This window comes from Nuphar pumila, chromosome 7 (assembly GCF_984573655.1).
Source record: "Nuphar pumila chromosome 7, dmNupPumi1.hap1.1, whole genome shotgun sequence".
NCBI classification, from domain to species: Eukaryota; Viridiplantae; Streptophyta; class Magnoliopsida; order Nymphaeales; family Nymphaeaceae; genus Nuphar; species Nuphar pumila.
In genome coordinates this window covers 18,772,005-18,788,301 of record NC_143255.1, presented here as the reverse complement: position 1 = coordinate 18,788,301, position 16,297 = coordinate 18,772,005, and positions in this window count along the sequence as shown.

The following is a 16,297-nucleotide window of genomic DNA, read 5'->3' as shown; positions in this document are numbered from 1 at the left end:
GTTGATACCGTTTTGTTTGTACGGTATCAAACTGTCCAAGCGACTGGGTTCAATCCTTCCAGTTCCTGAGCCAGATAGGGATGCGCTGTCTTTTTCTCTGAAAATATCAGAATTGGTCCCAATCGGCCTATTCGAATCGAATCATCACCTCACTCATTCAATTGAAAATCGGCCTGGATCGGCTTCCTTTCTTTTATTATTTTGTTATAATTATGATAGTCGTTCGCTATTATATTATTTAATCACTGAATCCTATAAGTCACCATTTACTTCATTTTTGTATTTTTCCTTGAAATTTTTAAATTTTTTGGATCGTGAATTCTTCATAAATTGCATTTTTTAAAATAGACATTCAAAACAATTCAATCCGATCTTTGAAAAATGATTCAGTTTTGACAACATGGAAAAGATTTCTCTGCAAAGGAATGATGAGAGTCAATTAGAGATAAGAGAGATCCTGAGATGATTTGGTGCAAAAAGCATAGCCCAAGGGTGTCGATAACCCTTCTGATCTCAATCGAGGGGGGTGCTTGTAACTCAAGCGACGCTGAAAAAAAAAGAGGTTTCCAATTAAGGGTGTGAGCGGTTGTGGTTTGGATCGGACCTAGGTGTAATCAGACTCAAACCAGATCTGAGATGATGGTACCGGCTCTGGACCGGGGTTTATTCAAACCTAGGAAGATGAAAACCTACTAATGAAGTAAGGATGAAGGTGTTAATTGCTAGCAGTGAGACTTATGTTTACAAATTTGGTTTTGCTGTAAGAGATCACAAAGGTCAGTTTTTGAAAGGCAGTTGAAAAAGTGGGTCGTGATGGAAGGAAGACGAATAAGAGGATCGAGTTTGTTGTCTGAAAAACTGGTACCCTTGAATAGAGTTCATTGACAGTGGTGCCCGAGCTCTCAAAGGTACATTACAGAGATTCTTGTGAAGATGGAGAGCCTCCAAGTCCACAGAATTTGGAAAGCCAAACCACCTAAGTGGTTTGTGCCTTGGAGAATTTGTGATTGATGTATTTTGTTATCTGATGTACTGGTCGGTAGGGGTGGGCAACAGGCCGGCCTGGCCAAAGCTTGGCTCGTCAATTGACGGGCCGGGCCAACAGCTTGGTTTGGGCGAGCCTGTTGGGAAAACCCTGGCCCACTGCCGTCTGTTAGGCCCGTGGGCATAATCGGGCTGGTCTCTCTCTCTCTCTCTCTCTCTCTCTCTCTCTCTATATATATATATATATATATATATATATATATATATATATATATATATATATATATATATATAGCTGTTTGGGATGATGCAGGCCAACCATCACCTCGCGTGATGAATGGCTATCACACTGAAATGGCTCAAAAAATGCTGTTTTGAGCATTTTATTGAGATTTAGCTAAAGGTCCAAGTTCTGTTGGGACCGCCGCTAAAGGTCCAAGTTTTGTTGGGACCTTTAGCAGCGGTTGAAACCACTAGACGTGCCACAGCATTCGAAAAAGGGGCTTTAACACCGCTGCTGAAGGTCCTAGCAAAAACCGCTGCTAATGCCCTCGAGGATGCATGTGGCATTTTTAAAAAGGGCTTTAGCGACGGTTTTGGACCGCCTCTAATGGCCTTTTTGCGCAAAAAAGATATTGTTTCAGCATTTGGGGGGGGGGTGTCTGTTGAGCGTCCATCACTCTCTCAATGAATGCTCATTAGCACTCCACTCAACTTGCACTCCTACACATCTCTCTCTCTCTCTCTCTCTCTCTCTATATATATATATATATATATATATATATATATATATATATATATATATATATATGAAAAGTGGTAGCTGCCTAACACTTTTTGAGCCTATCGGTGAAAATCATATTTTAGGTTGTTTTTTGCAAATCCGAATCATATTTTAGGTTGTTTTTTGCAAATCCGACTTTGAAGATGTGTTCGACATGGTCAACTTTGAAGATGTGTTGCCAAAATGTGATGTTAGGGATGGAGTTGCCAAAAACATCCTTGAAATATGGTGTTAGACTATCAACTCCATTCACAATGGAATGTTTTGGCCACAAATGTTGCCTCTGCTGCCAAATAGCAAAGAGCATGACCATGAGAGTGCTAGGGGAAACCGTAACACACCTCCAATTCAAGGCTCCCCAACAGGGCAAGTATGTTTGAATCCGAGCCTGACTTTTGCATGGTACTATATTGTCCCAGATCGATCCTTCAGAATGAAACAATTGCAATGCGAAGCTCTACTAAGTTGAAAATGCATCGAGTGTAGGAATGCGCAGTGTGTGTTGGCTTGATCGGTGATGTGTGGTGGTAGCATGACACGCGATAGGCAATAATATCTTCGTTAGTGCATCGTTGTATGACAACACAAACATAGAGCTTTGTTTGGTTAAGCAGTGCCAACAAATTAGAGGATGCTGCCTTTAGAAATTTGATTGATGACCTCTCAGCTTACAGGAGTTTCACGCATAGCGGTTGAATGCACAAGGGTGCATGTGGGTTAAGGTTAATTTCCCCATATATTACATTAGGTGATTTCAAACGAGTATGGTGATTCGGGGCTAGGTGAGTGAATGCTTAGGCACTAACAAATGAGTCTGGGTGGTGCTCTTTGCTATGGTGTTCAATCATCAATTGGTCTTCGGACTGGGGGCCGCAAGGTCTTGTCCCTTCAATAGCGAGGTTTTGTTGTGGCGTGCGCATGGAGTCGCAATACACTCCATGGCACGCAAGGCTAAATCAAGTTTGTGCTTTTTTTGGAAGTGATAGTTGGTATGAGATGGCTATGCACTAAGCAACATGGACTAAATGAAATTCGCATTTTCAAATGCGCTTGATCAGCTTCCGCTAGATAGTTGTGCACAAGGTGGTGCATAAGCCCAATGAAAACGATTCAGCACATGAAAAAGTATTGTTGTGCGGCCTTTGGCCGTTAGGTTGGCCACTATGGCAAGTCGCAAGTTTGTGAAGCATTCTATGCTTGTGACAAATTAGTTACGAGTGAGCGAACAGAAGGCTTGCGGCGGTAAGAAAGGACTGTCACTCCGCACTTGACTATTAAAAAAGTAAGCCCATGATAAATTGACATTAGAGCAGAAAGATTCATGAAGACCTTGTTCATTGTGTACGACACAGAAGGGGACAAAGATTATTTATCTTGGTTACACAAATTAGTGCAGTAGAAGTATTATTGACCGAGCACAAAAGTGAGATGTTGTTAAGATGGTATGGCAGTTCTTGACCATGATAAGCAGAAGTGCAATGTTGTTGTTCAATTGGCTAAGAAAATGTAGATAAACCAAAAATTCATACTGGTTGTGTGCTAGGCTCTCTGGTGGAGCATGATGTTTGCCTTGTGCATGCAAAGAATGCACATTGGATTCAACTGGATAAATTTGCACCTTTGGGTATGAGAGACTCAACTAAACTTCTATATTCTCTCTCAAGATTGTGGGTTAGCGGAATACCCATGTTGAGCATAATGCTCCTTGTTTTGGTTCTTTGAGTTGGCAGTTATTCTGTGGATTATATGTGCAAAAAAAAGTTGTTATTCATGGCTCGTTGGTTTGGTTCCTTCGAGAACGTGTTGCTGACTCCGGGAGAGAGTTACATCGTGCTGGCTTTGGATGAGAGTTGTAGTGTTGGGCTAAGGTGCCCTTGTGAGGATGAGTGCCCAACAAGACACTTTGAATGATCACTTTGGGGTGATACGCAAGTAGGCGTTCCTCCATTTAAGGACTAGTTTGGACCATTGAAAAATCGCAAGTTGGTGCCTTAAGGGAATTGATATCCCTGCGGCACGCGTTGGTAGTCATTCTTCTCTGCGAGGATCACAAAAGGCTTGAAATTGTCCTTACTGGGGTTGGAAAGCACTCCAACCATAAGCATAAAGATGGCAAGTTTGTCGTGCGAGCGAGGATGACCTGCTTATGTATGGGATTACACTGGGGTCCCACAAGCAAAAAATGCTCGATGTTGATTGAGCGAAAGACCGTTGTCTAAGTGATCAGAGGCATGCTAAGGAATGAGACTTGGCGTGCTAAAGGTTGCAACAATGGTAGATGAAAACCTGAACAAGTTAAGTAGGGTGAAGAAAAGTAGACCAAAGATAAATATAAAGAGAAACTGACATATTAGTCAAGACTGTATTCTTAACCGCACTAGCATTGTCGAGGACGACAATGGTTTGGGTGGGGGAGAATATCCTGGATCGATCATTCGAAATGGGACAGTTGCAGTGCAAAGCTCTACTAAGTGAAAAATACACCAAGTGTAGGAACACACGGTGTGCATTGACTTGATCGGTGACGTGCGATGGTAGTATGGCATGCAATAGACAACAATATCATCGTTAGTGTATCACTGTGTGGTGGCATAGACATAAAGTATTGTTTGGTTTAGCAGCACCAGCGGATTAGCGGATATTGCCTTTGAAAATTTGGTTAATGACCTCTCGTCTTGCATGAGTTTCATGCGTTGTGGTTGGATGCACAAGGGTGTGTGTGGGTTAGGCTAATTCTCCCAGGGATCATCTTAGGTGATTCCAACAGAGTATGGTGACTCAGGGCTAGGCGAGTGAATGCCTAGGCACAGGCGAATGAGTCTAGGTGGTGCTCTTCGCTATGATATTCAATCATCAATTGGTTTTCAGATTGGGGCCACAAGGTCTTGTTTCTTCAGTGGTGAGATTTTGTTGTGGCGTACGCATGGAGTCACAATATGCTCCATGACGCGTAAGGTTAAGGCAAGTTTGTGCTCTTTTCAAAAGTGATAGTCGGTATGAGATGACTATGCACTAAGCGACATGAACTAGATAGAATTCACATTTGAAAATGCACTTGATCAGCTTTTGCCAGCTGTGCATGAGGTGGTGCACACTGCCAATGAAAATGATTCAGCACATAAAAAAGTGTTGGTACACGCCTTTTGGCTGTTAGGCTGACCAGATTAGGCAGTTTGACACATCGTGGGTTTGTGAAGCATTCTATGCCCATGACAAATTAGTTGCGAGTGAGTAATCGAAAGGCTTGTGGGAGTAAGGAATGACCGTCGTGCCGCACTGGCCTATTAAAAAAGTAGGTCCGTGACAACATAGTCCTATAAAATTATATTGAACATGTGTACTGTTAACATAAAAAGCACAAGTGATGAGATTGGATGTAGATCTGAACATAGATTTGATAATGATCTGAGTTCATATTGAAATTGAAAAGTGTCCGACCATACAAATCCAAATCGACCCAAAACACTTTTGGCTCCATCTTGAGGTTTATATTTGAAAATGGGGCACCCAGGTCAGGTTTGGTTCAGACTCAGGTGGAACCATACCCAAATTTGACTTGTGATGATGGTACTGTGTCTGGACCCGGGTCTAATCAGACTCACCACATAAGAAAAACTATACCCAGATGCTATAAGAACTACATGAACCAGATCCTGACCATGCCCAATAAAATAATATTTTTTTTATAATTTTTACATTGAAAATTTATGGATCTTATTTGAAACTTGGGTACGGTCCGGGTCTGGTATGAAATTTCACAAACCATACCCGACTCCATATATTAATCAGACCCTTCGGGTTTGACCCAGATTCTAAGCAGGCCTTCTTATTTGTCACCAAACCCTAACCCGATAGGGTCTAGTATGGGTCGGTCTGGGTCAAACCCGACCTATTGACACCCATAGGCACCATACTCGGTTTGGAAGTTTGAGGAAATGCAATCCATTTGAATCCCCATTGTCAGTTGTCTATTTGATTTCTCTTTTGATAGGGCCATTTGAGCAACTAGACCAGTCTCCTTGGGCATTTTCCAATGGCTGAGAGACATGAGAAATAAGCCAACCCCCTCCAACTTCCATGCTGCGCTTTTTAGCTGTGATTGGACCCACTCTCCCTATTGCTCATCTTGCAACATGTGAGAACAAGTTTTTTTTTTCTGGTTAGGCTCTACATGGTCAAGTGGACAAGTTGCCAGTGAGTTTGTTGCTGTGGGCCTGACTTGATTGGTTTCTTAAGATGTCTCTATCGGTTGGGCTTAGAGATGCCAATGAATTTGATTTTATTCGCTATTCAACCGAATATGATTTTATTTAATTGAATTTGGTAAGCCAAAACAAAAAAATGACCATACTGGATGACAAAAACTGACATGTTTTCTTAAATGCCCTACCATTTTTGAAATTTGTTTTGTGTCTAAATTTATAAATATTTGACTTATTTAGGACCATTTTACCCTTCACATGAGCGAACCTCATGAAGTTCGCATAATATATCGGTACACTCTTTGGGTATCACAAACTCTCACTAAAAAGTAGATTCACACATTGTTTTGTGGACCTCATGAAATTCAGATAACTGAATCTGAGAACTTTCTGTAATTGAAACTTGTCGTAAATTCGCATATATAGTATGAAGTTCGCATGATCAAATTATGAACTTTCTGTAACTGAAACTTGTCGAAACGTCATAAATATTTTACTAAATTTATATACATAGCACAAACTTCGCATAATTGAATCAGTGAACTTCCTGTAACTGAAACATATCATAATTTCGTAAATATTCTACTAAATTCTCATATATAGTACGAAGTTTGCATAACCATATCTGTGAACTTTTTATAACCAAATATGCAAATTTTCTGTAATTGAAACATGTTGAAACTTTGTAAGTATTCTACTAAATTCACATTTATAGCATAAAGTTTGCATATAACTATATAGATCTTCTTTAAGTATCATCAAGGAGATTCACAAATATGGGGCGATTCGTGCAAATTTTTGTTGTGTAATTTTTTTTACATTTGCATGTTTGTTGAATCTTATAAAGTCATTTTTTGTTCATTTTGTTTCATTTTTCTTGTTTGTTTATGAAAAAAATCTAACACTTTTTTCTCCTCTTATGATGATTCTCATAATTTTTTTTGCTACATTCTTACGAGGTTGCATTATCTTTCACACAGCACTGCCTGAGTTTACGAAAACTCTTGTATACCCAAAATAATAAGGTTCTTGCTTGACAACTCCCTATCCTTGGATTCAAGCAAATCCTACAACCTACAGATTTCAACTCTTGCAAGTTGTAAAACTAAATATCTTTTGTGATGTCCATGGCTTGGACAACCACATCCTCCTCTACTACATCTTCTATGTAGCGGCACCACATTACCTACAGAATAAAGTTTTATTCATAGTTAATCCTATATTGCATTATTTATAAAAATATAACTAACTTTTCAATGTATACTTACATGTGCTTTGTTTAGCACTCACAATTTTTTCCCTCCTCTTCCGCTCAAGCGCGTGACCTGGTATACAAAGCAATACATGAAAATTGAGAGATTGGGTCACGTCCAAGGGGCTTCTAATGGATATGTGCTCTTATACCCAAACCTTCAAGGATCAATACATAGATTAATACATAAATTAGTAACTAAAGATAGCAAAATTATGTTTTTATATCAATAAAATCAAATCAATATTTGTACCTCCAACAACACCAACATGCTAGTCAGCTTTTTTTAAAGCTTCACTTGACTTATTGTTGCATACAAGTATGCAAATGAAGCTACTCTTCATGCAAATTCAGCGACACGATCTAGGTCTTTCAATAGTTGCACATATGATACATGGATCGACTTCTCACCACTGTCGATGAATAAGTACGTGCCTAAGAAGTAGAGCAAGAATAACCTTCACTCCCTCTCTACCCTATGACTGACCTTTCCTCCAACACAAGGTATCTTCTCTTTCATTCTCCTGGCCTTGATGTTGTCATATGTCTTCCTCAACCAGGACAACATATTTGCATGAAGTTTAATTCTTAGTTTTTGCCCAAGTACTGCATGTACAGTAGGACATATATGCCACACTCATACCTAAAACAATCATATACCAAGCCAAGAATATATACATGTGCAAATTGAGTTAACAAACATATGTAAACTAATTACCCATTTTGTTATTGGGAAATACCCTTCATGGTCTCAATTGTTCAATCGTTGTAACAATCATAGCCAAACCACATCGAGAAACTGAACTTGCAAAAAAATGAGTTAACAAATATATGCAAAAAAATGAGTACATTATTGAATAAGTAATGTTATCATAATATTTGTATGACGTTCTCATATGTACAATTTGTGAACTCCATAAAATTCTACAACTTGAACACCTTCTCCTTCATGTTCATTTCTAAAAAAAATCAGTGATAGTTGCTCCAATTGACAGGAATTAAGAACTGCAATATAAATCAAGTTTAAGATCGTTGTGCACCTGAAAATTTAAGTTTTGTAAATATGCAAAATTATCCAATGGATACCTTGTCAGCTTTAAAGAATTGATACAACAACTTACTACTCTCCAAACACCCAGTTGCTCCATCTCACTGTCATTTAGTTACGACTATTTGCTGTGAACATAAAAGGTTTACTAGTTAGTTTTTATTAGTTGATAGAAAAATAACAGAAAACTTGTTTTTCAATCTCACAAAGAAATACAGGGTAAGGTAAAGGGTCCTTGGCAGTTTTGTTCATCTTTCCATGTCTTCATTTTGTGTCGCTTGGAGTCTTTCTATGAGTCTTGATACATGCTACATAGTTTTAAAGACCCATATAGGTTAATGAGTTTAGGTGAAAGTCAATTTGGGTTGAAAGAGTTAAGATCATAAGTAGACAGGTTTTTAAATCAGATCTAGCCGATAGATCCAAACCTGATCCATTTTTATTTGGATTCATATTCAAGTTTGAGCATGGATTCAAAGTTTGGGTATGACTAAAAATTAAGAACTCATATGGGTGAAGATGTTTAATTAAAAAAATATGTTAGTTTTAAATGGGTCAAGTTTAAATACTACTAAGATGCAAACTTGTAAGAGTTAATCAATAGGTTTGTTTTAATACAAGTTCTACTAATATTTTTCACTTTTTAGAGTTAGAAAAGTTGTTATTATAAAAGAAACTTATTCGATTAATGGCAATCATATGTTGTTAATGACGATTATATTTAATTTTTTCATGGTTGGCATACATAATGTTCAACTATAAACCTATTTTGGGTACATAATAGGCACATATATAAAATCAAGATCAGATATGTATTTTATGTACCTAGAACCAACCTATTTTCTAAATGGTTCCAAATTATAGACCCAACCATGTTGTCAGAATCATATCAGACCATGAATAGGGATGGCAGTGGACCAGGAGGAAACGGGGATCCGTCCGGACCCACCCCCTTTTGACTGGGGATGGAGGACATAAACGGGGAATAAACCAGGGATGAAGGTGAAAATCAAAACCTATGTGAGGATTAAGGCAGGGATGGAATTACTGTTGCCCTGCCAAACTCGCCTCTTCCTCGATCATCATTAATAAAATTACTAATATACCCTTATATATCTAAAAATGACCATACTATACAATAAATTTGACATATTTTAAAAATGCCCCATAATTTACTAAATCTGTCAAATGGGTAATTTCACCCGTTCAAATTTTTTTAGAACCTTTTTACCATTCTCATGTGCGAACCTCATAAATTTCACAACCCCCATGAGAATTTTCTAAAAAATCTACAGAACAACCTTTGTTCTTAGATCTATATCTCAGTCATCTAACATTGAAAACCCACATTTTTATAGTCATTAGAAAGCTAAGACAAAGATCTTGAACTTTTTTGTTTTGAGTCAAAACTGAAAAACCCTCTAGGGTTCTTATTTTTGAGATCCAAAACCAGAATAAATAATTGTTCTACAGACTGTTATAACCAAACAGTTTGTGTTCCAGAAGGTGTTTCTTTTCAATCGTTCATTAGATCAATGTAATCTTGGTGGCATTGGAATCCTCTATTGTTTTTTCTGTTTTTTCGAATTCTTGGCATAAGTGGCCAAAAAATAGCATATAATCATAGGTGCAACTATGCTTTCTCATCTACTATTTTATGAACGTTCTAGGTATTGTATCTCAGTGCCCTTTTGTCATTTTCCTGTGAATAAAATGTTGTTGAAAAGATATTTTCATCTAGAATTTCTGTTCTTTTTTGTGTTTTTTTAGATTTCTTTATTTTCTAGGTCAAAAACTAGTGACAAGATAAAGTACCATCTATGAAGTGTTGTCAATTTGTGTTTCACCGAAAATGACATGTCGCATTTAATGCGATAGTAATTTCGCACACTAAAAAAAATTGCATCATTGCATACAAAACTTTATGAATTCCGCAAATATTTCAAGAATTTTGCAAACTTTTTAAAAATTTTGTAACCAACAACGCAAAACTCTTGACAAACTTCACAAGCAGAGTTGCAAATTTTGTATTATTGAAAAAAAAATTGTGAGGAATTTCACAACTCTTGCGAAATTCCTCATAAGTTTTGCTTGTGGGTTGCGAAATTCTTATTTGCCTCCACCATTCGCAGGAGATTCGCCAAAAAAATTATTGTAGTGAATCTGAAGTTCGGGGTTTAAGAAATTAGGGCATCCATATACAAAAAAGGGATTGAGAAATGAGCTATCATCTTTCATTTTATTCTTTCACAAAATAAAGTGGCTTATAAATTGTATTCATTTCATTCTTTCATAAATATGAAGTCGCTCATACATTGCATTCATTCTATTCTTTTACAAAATGAAGTCGCTTATACATTACATGAGGAGAAAACATCATCATCGTCAAACACATCTTAGGGGCTTTTACAATTCATTAGAGCGGAGGTTCCCCATCAATTCTACATCATCATCCTTCATGTTCTCTATTATGAGAATGGATTTTTAGTTGATCAACTTTTGTACTCACGAACAACTCGCATACTTTTAGTTTTCTATCTCACCCATACCATAAGCTCTCACTGTTAATGCTTTTACTGAAAAAACAAACCGTCGATGAAATACCATTAATGCTTTTATCAAAAAACTCATCATTGATGAAATGTTGTCAATCTTCTCACTGCTGATGCTTTTACTGGAAAAACTCACCGTTGATGAAGTGTCGCCCATGCTTTTACAGAAAAAACTCATCGTTGATGTAAAACCCATAATTTTTTGATGATTATTTAAATAAATAAAGATAATTTTGTGTCTTAATTATGGAGTTCTATTTATTTAAATATGTATTTAGATTAGAATTAATTATGTATATTAACTTGAACTTAAATCTCAAGTGAATTAGAACTTTAATTAAAGTTACAATGAGATTTAAATTTAATTCAGAATTAATTTAAGGCAAATTAAAATTTTAATTTTAATCAAGTATGAATTTGGATTTGGATTTAATTACAAGTAAATTTTTATATTTACACAGAGAAACCACCCTCAGTATCAAAGATCTAGCCGCGCTGGGTCTGCCTGTCGTTGCTAATACCTAAGTTTTTGAGGGAAAACAAAGATATTCCTTTTGTTAGTAGATGGAGATAAACTCTTTCACAACATTCTTTTGCAGGGCCATGTTAATCTTATGCGTGTTTGGCTAGGTGGGTCAGCTTAAGGAGTTCATGTTAAAAGGGCATTGTCAGTTCGATACTCAGGGTGTGCATTTCTTGCCGCCAGATCAACCGACATGTAGGCATGACTGAAGAAAGAAAATTTTATACTGCAGACTAGGGATGGCAGTGGACCGGAGGGAAACGGGGTCCCACCCTGCCTCGCCTCGTTTGGACTGGGGATGAAGGACATGAAACGGGAATGGAGGAGGGGATGGATGTTAAAATCAAAACCCCTATGGAGATGGAGGCGGGGACAGACTTATGCTTTCCCCTGCCCCGCTCTATCCTCGTTGTGATACCCGACCTGCCTCATCTCCAATCCTTCTTTAGGGATGGCAGTTGACTGAGGGAAAATGGGGCCCCACCACACAACTCCTCGTTTGTACCGGGGATGGAGGACATGAAACGGTGATGGAGGAGGGGATGGAGGTTGAAATCAAAACTCATGTGGGAATGGAGGCGGTGATGGAGGTTGAAATCAAAACCCATGTGGGGATTGAGGGTAGGATTTTAAGACGGGGTAGGGGTGGAGACCTTGTCCCCCACCTCTGCCCCGGTCCACTGCCATCCCTACTGTAGACATTGAAAGATGACCATGGTCAACGTGAAACCTCTCGACCCGTAATGGGATGTGGGAACTAGAACAGTGGTTTCTCCTAGTTATAAAAAAAGAAATTCTTTTACAACACCAAATTGCTTTAGAAACTCTAACCCATATTCCAGTGTCATCATAAAATTGGATTGCAAATTTTTTAATATTTTTTGATATTTACACGGAGAAACTGCCACCCACAATTAGATACCTAGCCGTGTTGTTTCTGCCTGTTGTACTTATGATCATATTGCACTATCATTTTTTTATTCTTCACTAGGTTCGCCATTACCACGGCTGCACAACAAAGACCCTGTTTGGATGATGGGGGCAAAACTTGGTTTTTGGTGGGTTTTGATACTGTGACAAGATTCCAACCATGCATTGAAGTGGAGTTGTTCTCCTTGACTACTAGTTGATGATCAGTCAGATAGATGTGATACGCACTATCCTGATATTTCATTTGCTGAATCACATTGTGGTGTGTGATATACATGCCCATGGATCTCTAGGATATAATAGATGATGGGGAAAAAAAGATTCAAAGTGGCCCTCTTTTAGTAATTAACTGCATCTACTCTTTTTTATTTTATTTAGACATGGAGAAACCACAACTATGGTTTGGACATCTCGTTACAGGTTGAGAGATGTCACATTGGTTGTGGACCTGAGTCAGTCTTCGCTATGCAAAGACTCCACAAGTAGGGCTGACCTAATCGGATCTTAACTGATCAGATTTCGGTTTGAATTTGGAGTCGGATGGAATCTGCTAAAATTGAATATAGATCCAATTAACTTAATACCTGAGATTACATTTAGTTGGATTGGGAATCCAGTAGGATTTACATCACTCTTGGACTCAAACTTTGGATTTGGATGCAAAACTCAATACCAAGTTCGAATCCAATTACTAATCAGGTCACTTTGGCTACTGGATCCGATTAATTTGATTCGGGTTAGATGCCAGATACTATCTGATCCATCGACATCCCTATCCACAAGTATTCCTCCATGCCCACGGGAGACAATTGATTATTTGATTTAAGTAAGGCAAAGGATACGGACCCTGGGTATCCAACCCTCAACCTCCTTCAACTTAAAAATCTTAAGCCAAACCACCTAGCCGGTTGTGCAGACAACTGCTGCTACTTTTACCCAGAAAAAGGAAAGAAGCCTTGCCAAAGGAAGCAGATATTTATTACTGAATCCTTCTGAAAACAGAATTAGCTGTCTCAATGTGATAAGATGGATCTGTCCTAATGATCTCTCTCTCTCTCTCTCTCTCTCTCTCTCTCTCTCTCTCTCTCGATCTCTTGACAGCCACACCCACAGCAGGGACACACCTCTGCGGCCTCCACCTTATATAAATCCCTGAAAGCGTAACTTTGTCATCCTCCCTCTTGCTTCCTCCTCCATCCTGAACTCTTTCTCTTAAATCGCTAAGAAACCCTACTTTCGGCGAGCTTCCAGCTACCAAAATTCTTCATCTCTGGCTCATTTCGAGGCCAAGCATAACCTTAGTCGCTACTCAGGTTTTCAAAAGATCGGGACTCGAATTCTTAGCAAAGATGTGCTCTCCAACGAAGCGAAGGGATATGGACGTGATGAAACTGTAAACAATTTCTCTTCCTTTTCTCATCGTCAAACAAAATAAATTTCTCTCTACCTCTTTCTCTCTCTCTTTGTGGTGTGTGGCCGTTGAATACAGTACCTGTGGCAGGGATTTTGGAGGAGATTGCAGCAGAAAAATGACTACCGCATGAAACTGTCGACCATCACTGCTCCTGGAGTCTCCCTTTGGGGTTTCTTTCTATCTCCATTCTCGCAAGAGATGCCTATTGGGGTTCTCTCTTGGAGTCGTCGTCCAATATCTCTCATTCTTCATCTTTGCTTTCGGCTTCGCCGTTGTTGTTGAGAGGAGTCACAGCTTCAGTCAACTTATCTACATGTCTTTCTCGCCATGTTTTTTCTAGGGTATCTGTTCCAACCACCCTTTGTATGTCAATCAACAGACCCTTCTCTCCATTCAGGATGCTTTAAATGACTAGGGCGCTGCTTTTTCCCTCCCACGATGGGGTTTTCATGTTGCCCTTCCTTTTTCGCTATCATTCAAGTTGTTCTCCTTTTTTTTGGTCATTTTTTCTTCCTGTGTGACTTCAGGTTCACTCCTTCCTCAGGATATCCGACATTTCATCTGCACTGTTAGAAAGGAGCCTCTTCAGTGTTGCTTGGTGGGGACGTTGTTTAGCCCATCATTTTTCTTTCAGGTTTCTCATAGCTAGGGCGATGATCTGGATTGACAGGATGTTAAGCCCTCTTGGCAACTTTCTTTCTCTGAAATTCGTTCTCGTGCTCAGCTGCACCGCACAAAGCCTAGAGACTGGTGGTGCGCCGAGTGCTTCTTCCTTAACTTTTGGAAGCGTGTTGCATGGCATTGTTGTGCCACCTCTTTTCTCTCCCAGTAACATCTAATCTAGAAGAGTAAACATGCCACACCCCCCCCTTCAAATCGCCATTTGCGGCAAAAATCAATTTTTTGATAGGTGCTCTCGAAGACAGTGGAAATCCAACCTCTGATGACTGCTCTTCTGGCGCTCCTTTCAGAGGTGCTTTGTTGGCGCATTGTGATGTTGGTTCTCCTCTCGGAACCCCATTTTTTTGGAATCCACCATCCTTCATGTTTCTACGCAGATGGTTTCTCGGTTCTCGATCCTTTCAGCCACCAAGAGCCTCTTTGTTTGGCGCTATCGAGGCTTTTGGGAATCCAACCTATGATGATGACACTCATGACCAGCAGTCTACCATCATTCTGTTTCCACATGCTCACATTTCCAATATCTCTATTGTCAAGGTTGTTGTGCCATTATCAGTCGACGCCTCCGCCCATGCTCCCGTTTTGCATGATTTTAAGATGGCTTCTAGAGACATGTGTGGCTCTCGTAAGCATCAGTTTTTTGGGAACTCACAATTCATCCTTTTTCCATGTAGGCATTTCAATGGCCTGACAGTTCACATATTGGTTTTAATGACCTAACCTATCAAGCTATCAACTGCATGGTGATCCGCTTGCAGGCTCCTTTCCTCCCACCTCCCACAGACTTCGTGTTACATCACCCTTCACATCTGGCAGTCGATGAAGGTTTATCTGGGGGCCAATTACTTTTACCTCTGAAGAATCATCTCCTGCTGGTGCTAATCCTACAGTAGGGCAAAACCATCTCTTTTCTACGTTGGGTATCGAAGTTGATGAAGCTGCCTAGCTTCTCGATGTTTCTCTTTCCTTGCAACAACTGCTTCATATCTCAGGCGTCATGCTCACAACTGTTGTTGTGGTCTCCGACCTTCCCCCTTCCTTTGTGGCAATCCAATCTGGGATCGTTCTTCATATGCCGACTCCCAGCTCGTTTTATCAATCAGGTGCTAGGGCCTGTTATGCTCGCCGAGGGCATCGTTGCAACCCACACCCCTCGGTCTCCCATGCTGGTGGTTCTCCTCGGCGTTTAGCCAGAGCTCGCACCCCTCAGAGTTTTGCTGGCTTTCAGCTATGAAGGCTTTATGCTGGAATATGAGAGGGCTGAATTCTCCTGACAAGTGTCTGTTCCTGACAAATTGGATTCGCCAGGAAAAGCCAGATCTCATTGCCCTATGCGAAACAAAAATGAAAGATGTTTCTCGCTCCATCATTTCTAAAATTTAGAGAGGGTCAGACTTCTTCTTTAAGCCCGCGATCCACTACGCTGGTGGTATTTTTATTCTCGGAAAGCCTTCTTTGGGTATCTCCCAAGTCGACAATGGCATGTTCTTTCTTTCAATTGCCCTTTACATGAAAGCGGAAACCCATACATCGGCGGTCACTATTGTCTATGGCCCCAACCATTCTCCCCTTCGACCAGCGTTATGGTTCGATTTGAGTAGGATTATCAATTTTTTTAGGGAGCTGCACCTTTTTATGGGGGACTTTAACTGCTTGTTGTCTATTCATGACTCAATTCCTCCAATTTCTTTGACTGCCTCTATGCGGGATTTCCAGGATTTTGTCCAACAACAACAACTTTACTCTGTTCTTCCTACCGATGAGCCTTTCTCTTGGTCGAATAGAAGGTTTCGCCCGTGCTACAGGCTACTCGATCGAGTGTTCGTCTCTCCCGATCTGCTAGAGATCCTCCCTGACATCACCTGCTTCCTCCTTCTGTCTCATACCATAGCCAGGTTGTCACTCATTGGGGGCAAGGTTTTACCTC